Source organism: Bufo gargarizans, chromosome 2, assembly GCF_014858855.1.
Source record: "Bufo gargarizans isolate SCDJY-AF-19 chromosome 2, ASM1485885v1, whole genome shotgun sequence".
In the NCBI taxonomy this organism is placed as follows: Eukaryota; Metazoa; Chordata; class Amphibia; order Anura; family Bufonidae; genus Bufo; species Bufo gargarizans.
The window spans coordinates 23,109,398-23,116,770 of NC_058081.1; positions in this window are offsets into that span (position 1 = coordinate 23,109,398).

A 7,373-nucleotide genomic window follows, 5' to 3' on the forward strand; every position below is an offset into this window, starting at 1 on the left:
CGGGATGTGGAGGTAAGCATTCCTTGAGGTCCAGAGTAGCCATCACATCCCCAGGGCTTAGGAGGTGGCTGACTGACCTTATGGTTTCCATGCGAAATCTAGTTCTCCTTACGAAACGGTTGAGGAATCTCAAATCTATAATCATCCGGAGATCTCCTGTCTTTTTGGGTACCAGAAATACTGGAGAATAAATCCCTAGACCCTTCTCCCCTGCCGGTACCTCCTCCAGGGCTCCCTTGGAAAGGTAGTCCTGGATATAGGACTCTATGATCCTTTGTCTGGCCGGCAAAAAACTGCGAGTAGCAATGAATCTTCCTGGGGGGAGGCGGGGAGAAACGAGGTCTATTAGATAGCCCGTAGCTACTATACTTTGGACCCAGGGATCTGAGATTTCCTGGGCCCATACATGTTTGAAAAAGGAAAGACGCCCTGTGGCGAAACCAACCTCGCCACAGTGTTTTGGAGGGGGCTGTTTACCAGCCTCCTGCCCTGGGATTATGGTCCCTTAAGTTATTGGGTCTTAAGGCACTTGGGACGGAGCCCTCTGTCCCTGGATTGCATCCTCTGCCTTACTTGCTTGGATGAAGCACATGGTGAGAACAATAGATAGCGGCCATTTTAGCTCACAGACACTGTTCTGACTTTTCAACACGGTGCTATCTTGCCTGTATTTGGTGCACAGAGACATCATTCAGTAGTTTGAAACTACCAAACAGGGGACACATTTATTAGTGACTATTTTCGGTATAACTTGTATATTTTCAGTGTAACTGTATCTTCCAAACTACTGAACGGATGTGGGTGAATTTTGGACATGTGGTTCACCCAGATCCCCCGGTTCCGAGGATATATTGGTTATTGGGTTATTGCATGTTTTGAGGTTCCTGTGATATGTTTTATAAAACTGTATTTCTCTGCCTTTGATAATTATATTTGCCCTTGTGTTCAATAATCATCATCGGCAGAGGGGAGGATTTTGTGTGGGTGTGTTTCTATTGTCCCATTGTCCTATTGTGTGTTTAAATGGTGATGTCTGTCCTGTTGTCTCCACATGTGTATTGGCGATCTCCCCTTTGTCCTGAGAGATAATTGGATTGCCCTCGGTTGTCTCCCAGGCAGAGAGGAGGAAACCATGATGCATTGTGGGGATGTGTTGTATCTGTTCTGTATTTGCAAAACTGTAATAAAAACCAGGCTGGGTGTGCCAGCACATTCAGAGCCACTGCTTGACCCTCAACACGGAGCCTTGTCTCGTTATTGGGGGGATTCCCTGTATGCTGTTAGAGACTGATTGCCAGGAGTGTAAGCTGACTGATACGCTTTTCCTGTTCGTCTGCTGACAGCTATTTGCGAGGTTCCAGTTTGGAGTGCTATTTTGTATCCAGTTCGGGAGGTTGGTGTTCTGCAGTAGCTGTGCCTGTCTCTCGGAAAGGGGCATATCGCCTAAACGGATTTTAACCCCTTGTCTGCTGAAACGGTCCGTTACATTGGTGGCAGCAGTGGGATCGTTCCTACAGCCAGAAGGACAGCTACAGGAGACACCATTTCTGTGGATTCTACAATTTAAGGGCAACGCATGTCCCAGTACAGCGACCCTAAAAGCACCAGGATGGAACCAGCAGTGTTATACGAGGAGGAGGACCTGGATGGCCGGGATGCATTAAGGAAAGGCATCTGGTACCAGGCCCTGGATAATGTACAATACCAGCGAGGTGAGAGTCTCCCCAGTGAAGAGCAGCGGTTGCAGAAGCAAGTGGCCCTGCGGATGTCCTTCCTGGGAGAGCAGCCCCTGGAGGAATGGGTGAAGGAACTAGAGCACCGGGTATGGCAGGAGCTATGGCTGGAGGATGCCTACCAGGCGCTTTGGTGGTATGTGGCACAGTTTATACCCTGGACAGCTGAGCATGACAAGCCAGAGGGAGAGGAGTTTGATGGTCCTGGCTTGTTATGGGAGTCCTTTGCAGAGCCTGACTTCGGGAGCCCTGCACAGTCCAGACTTCAGGACATTTTCTATGAGAGGGAGGCTAGGCATGAGTGGGATGACCCCCATGAGGTAGAGCAAGACCTGGCTCACCTAGCAACCCTGGAGTGGGAACTGGAGCAGGACTACCGAGATCTCTTCCACTCCATTGGGAAGGCTCAGCAGGACAGCAAGAAGTCAGACCCAGGTCCAGAGCCCTTCAGCTGGGAGGATATTGTTGATGTTTACTGGGAAGAACCCCAGGTGGCCGGTGGAGATGGGACCGAGGTCTCTCCACCGGTCCTGCAGGGAATTGGGAGCCTAGTCTCCATTCCCCAGCGGCAGGCTGAGTTACAGGGGGCAGAGGTAGTTGTTCCTGCCCCCCAGCAGCAGCATGATTTTTTGGGAATTGGGAGCCTAGTCTCCATTCCCCAGCGGCAGGTGGAGTTACAGGGGGCAGAGACAGTCGGTCCTGTCCCCCAGCGGCAGAGTGTCCTACAGGGAATAGAGAGCCCAGTCTCCTTTCCCCAGCAGCAGGACACTGTATTGGGAGCGGAGGCGGTCGGTCGCCCTCCCCAGCGGCTGGAAGTATGTATGGGAGAGGAGCACGTTACCCCCTCTTCCCAGCGGCAGCTTAACGCACCAGGGGGAGACAGTAAGCCCCACAACAGTGCAGATGGGACCGTGGTCTCTGCACTTACAGCACAGGGGGTAGGGACAGTCGGTCCTGTCCCCCAGCAACAGGGCTGTTTAGCCAAAGGGGAGACAGTCGGTTTCCCCCTCCAACAACCAGACTCCAACCAGGCTTCTTCCGTGGTAACGCTGGCACCAGGGCAGAGTACCGCTGATCCCTGCCCACAAAGCAACCTCCACTCCAAGCCAGGGAGCAACTCAGAGACCGGGAGTACCAGCTACAAATATAATCTTGGTGGATTCACTGGACAGAGACAGGCTACGAAATTCAGCAGGTCCAGTATTGGGTTGTGGGTGGGCTGCCAGACTAACTCAGGTACCGACCGGCGTGAGGTCAGGTATCTGGTTAGTCTTCCCTGGGGGGGGGAGATGTGTGGCGAAACCAACCTCGCCACGGTGTTTTGGAGGGGGCTGTTTACCAGCCTCCTGCCCTGGGATTATGGTCCCTTAAGTTATTGGGTCTTAAGGCACTTGGGACGGAGCCCTCTGTCCCTGGATTGCATCCTTTGCCTTACTTGCTTGGATGAAGCACATGGTGAGAACAATAGATAGCGGCCATTTTAGCTCACAGACACTGTTCTGACTTTCAACACGGTGCTATCTTGCCTGTATTTGGTGCACAGAGACATCATTCAGTAGTTTGAAACTACCAAACAGGGGACACATTTATTAGTGACTATTTTCGGTATAACTTGTATATTTTCAGTGTAACTGTATCTTCCAAACTACTGAACGGATGTGGGTGAATTTTGGACATGTGGTTCACCCAGATCCCCCGGTTCCGAGGATATATTGGTTATGGGGTTATTGCATGTTTTGGGGTTCCTGTGATATGTTTTATAAAACTGTATTTCTCTGCCTTTGATAATTATATTCGCCCTTGTGTTCAAATAATCATCATCGGCAGAGGGGAGGATTTTGTGTGGGTGTGTTTCTATTGTCCCATTGTGCCTATTGTGTGTTTAAATGGTGATGTCTGTCCTGTTGTCTCCACATGTGTATTGGCGATCTCCCCTTTGTCCTGAGAGATAATTGGATTGCCCTCGGTTGTCTCCAGGCAGAGAGGAGGAAACCATGATGCATTGTGGGGATGTGTTGTATCTGTTCTGTATTTGCAAAACTGTAATAAAAACCAGGCTGGGTGTGCCAGCACTTCAGAGCACTGCTTGACCCTCAACACGGAGCCTTGTCTCGTTATTGGGGGGATTCCCTGTATGCTGTTAGAGACTGATTGCCAGGAGTGTAAGCTGACTGTACGCTTTTCCTGTTCGTCTGCTGACAGCTATTTGCGAGGTTCCAGTTTGGAGTGCTATTTTGTATCCAGTTCGTGAGGTTGGTGTTCTGCAGTAGCTGTGCCTGTCTCTCAGAAAGGGGCATATCGCCTAAACGGATTTTAACCCCTTGTCTGCTGAAACGGTCCGTTACACGCCCCCCTACAGGGAGGTGAGGGAGGGGTACGGGAAAATCTAGAGGCGTAACGACAGGGGTAGCAGGGTTTATCCAAGAGCCTCTGGGAGGCCCATAGTTAGGAGGGCTTTGCCTCCCTGGTGGGTTTACAGGAGCGTCTAGAAAAACTTTCTAGACCCCCCCCCAGTTTCTACGTCCAGCCTGCTGTCCTGGTCGGCCCCCGCGAGCTTGTCTACCCCTGCCCCGAAAGGGCTGTTGGGGGAGACTCTTCCCCTTTTTGTCTGAGAGACCCTCCATGATGGTGTCTAACTCTGAACCGAATAGACGGTTCGGTTCGAAGGGAAGCCCGCAGAGGTTGTACTTGGATGCATTGTCTGCATTCCAGGGCTTTAGCCACAGAGGTCTCCTAGCAGCAGACACTAGAGCCATTGTTTTATCCGCCAATTTCAGCTGTAGCTGAGATGTGTCACACAGAAAATCCATGGCCAGATTGACGGATTTGAAGGCGGCGAGGATATCATCCCGAGAGACACTTTGGTCGACATCCGTCTGGATCTGATTCAATCTAGACCTAAGAAAAGAAGAGACCTCTGTGTCTGCAATAGATGTCGAGGCCGAGGCTGCGGCTGCCGAGTAGACCCCTTCTAGGGGTACATTCTGCCCTCCTATCTAGAGAGTCCTGCAGACTAGGCCCATCGTCTGCAGGAACCAGAGTGCGCCTGGACAACTTGGCTATCGCCATGTCCACCTTAGGAATGGAACCCCATGATTCCACTAAGGGTTTAGCCATCGGGAACATTAACTTAAATTTCCGGGTAAGGACTGGGCCTTTTTCCGGCTTTTTCCAACTCTGTGCGCATCACAGAGAGAAGGGTCTCATCAGCCTTAAAGACCGCTGGGTCCGGCAGGCGGGATCGGAAGACTCCTCTACGTCGACATCATGGGTCCCCCGACCTGATGGACTTTAGTAGCTTCTGTGTGTTTTCAGGTGGAAAGAACATGAAGTTGACTCTTCCTCATCAGAGGAAGACGACCCCACAGAAAAGGTGCACAGGTCTCTCAGTGGGGGCGACAACCTCATCGGAGTTTGAGAGGGAACCGGTAACCTCTCATTTAGTAGGCGTACGACACCCTTGATGTAGTCGTCCACGTAAGTTTTAGCCCACTGGTACATGTCCTGCATAGTAGGTTCTGTAGCAGTGCCGGAGCGGCAGCTGTTGCACCTGGAAAAGGGGCAACTGTCGTCAAGAGGCGTGTTGCAATCGTAACAGGCCAGGTGTTTCCTCTTGGCCGCTGACTTCCGTTGCTGGTCTGACTCTCTAGGAGAAGCCATAGCTGAAACGAAAGAAAAACGTTAAAAGCATCCCAAAAAACTAAGGGAGAAACAAACATTAGTTAGCGGCACGAACCAGAGGAGAAAGTCAAAGCAAAAATGATAAAGCTGAATGGATTCGGATGATAGCAAAATATCTCACTGAAGGCAGGAGACGCTGAAGCTAGCTTGTTAAAGCAGCGCAGCCAGAGACAGAGTGAAGCTATCATGGAGCTTATATAGGGAACAGCCTTCCACCCAGGGGAGGAGGCCCTGTTACCAGCCCTCCCCCAGGAGCCCATGTAAAGCTACTTGCTTTAAAAAACCCTTACAGTAGTAAGAAAGGCATTTAACTTTCTCTTATATGCCCCTTCCCCCCCCCCCCCCCGTGGGAACAAACCCTCCGGACGCCGCACTGATTTGCTTCAAGAAAGAGAAGCCCAAAAAATCGGGATCAGCCGAAAGACCGGAAGTGACGCCGCCAGCAACCGCGCGTCACTTCCGGTCATGGCGGCGCCCATACCACGCCGGATCGGAACTAATCAAGCATCCAGGAGGGGAGCCTACTGTCAGCAGGTAATATACCGCCCTCCAGGTATCGCTAATATCTGAATGGGGGAAAATAGAAACAAATAAGCGCAGACATAAGCGCTAGATGAAAGTAACAAGAAGAGACCAAACATAAGTCTGATAATGGTCTCCAAATCCCAAAGAGGGAGAGCGTCGCCAGTCCACCTGTCCAAAGGACAGAAAAAAACACGGTGGGCTGGGGGGCGAACCCCTCCCTTTAAGGGAGCTGGAGTTCTTCTATTGGTTATTCATTTGGGCTCATTAAAAATTCCGCCAGTCCTACCAGTCCACGGGGGGCAGTTAAGCCCCATCTGTGCTGCTGGTAGGACGTAAGGGAACCTATGAGGGAGGGTCTTTTATCTGAACTGAATTCAGGACCCCAAACCCCTTAGGGCTGTTTCACACGAGCGAGTCCATTGCGGGAATCACGCTCCGTGTGTGTGAGTGTGATCCTCCGCTCTGGACTTGCAGGAGAGCACTGCATTATCATGATTTATAATGCTATGTGTCTCTGCTTGACCTTATTTCTACAGAATCATACTGACAGCTTTATGTCACTAGGATTCTGTGGAAAAAAGGCCATGCAGAGACACATAGCATTATAAATCATGATAATGCCGTGCGCTCCTGCAAGTCCAGAGCGGAGGATCACACACACACGGGGCGTGATTTCCGCAATGGACTCGCTCGTGTAAAACAGCCCTTAAGTCACTGGAGCACGATCGTAAGATGCGCGAGTACAAGCGCAAGATGGTAGACGCGCTGCTGGTGGCATTCCCACCTGACAGCGGGGGCACAGTGGAAGCACAAGGCGAAGGTAAAGGACGAGGAAGAGGTCGCCAACGCAGCTGGGGCACCTCCAGCACCTCAGAAGGCAGAGTTAGCATGGCCGAAATGTGGAAAAGCTTTGTCTGCACGCCACAACAACCAGCACCACCAGCTGATCTGGAACGTCTTAGCAGGAGACAGCATTTCACCAACATGGTGGAGCAGTATGTGTGCTCACGCCTACACGTACTGAATGACGGGTCTGCCCCCTTCAACTTCTGGGTCTCCAAATTGGGCACATGGCCTGAGCTTGCCCTTTACGCCTTGGAGGTGCTGGCCTGCCCTGCAGCCAGTGTATTATCTGAAACGTGTGTTTTTATGCACAGCAGGGGGGCGTCATCACAGACAAGCGCTGCCGCCTATCCACAGTCAATGTGGACAAGCTCATGTTCATTAAAATGAACCAGGCATGGATCCCTTAGGACTTGTCCGTACCTTGTGCAGAATAGACATGTATACCGGCACTAACCAGCCATTTTACTCTGCAGCGCAATTGCTCATGTTTTCTATTTTGGATATTTCACACTCTATTAGAGTATACCCTTCATAGACCAAAGCGCTTCAGAATGGAGACCATTCGATCAACTAAGTCAGTATCCTAAA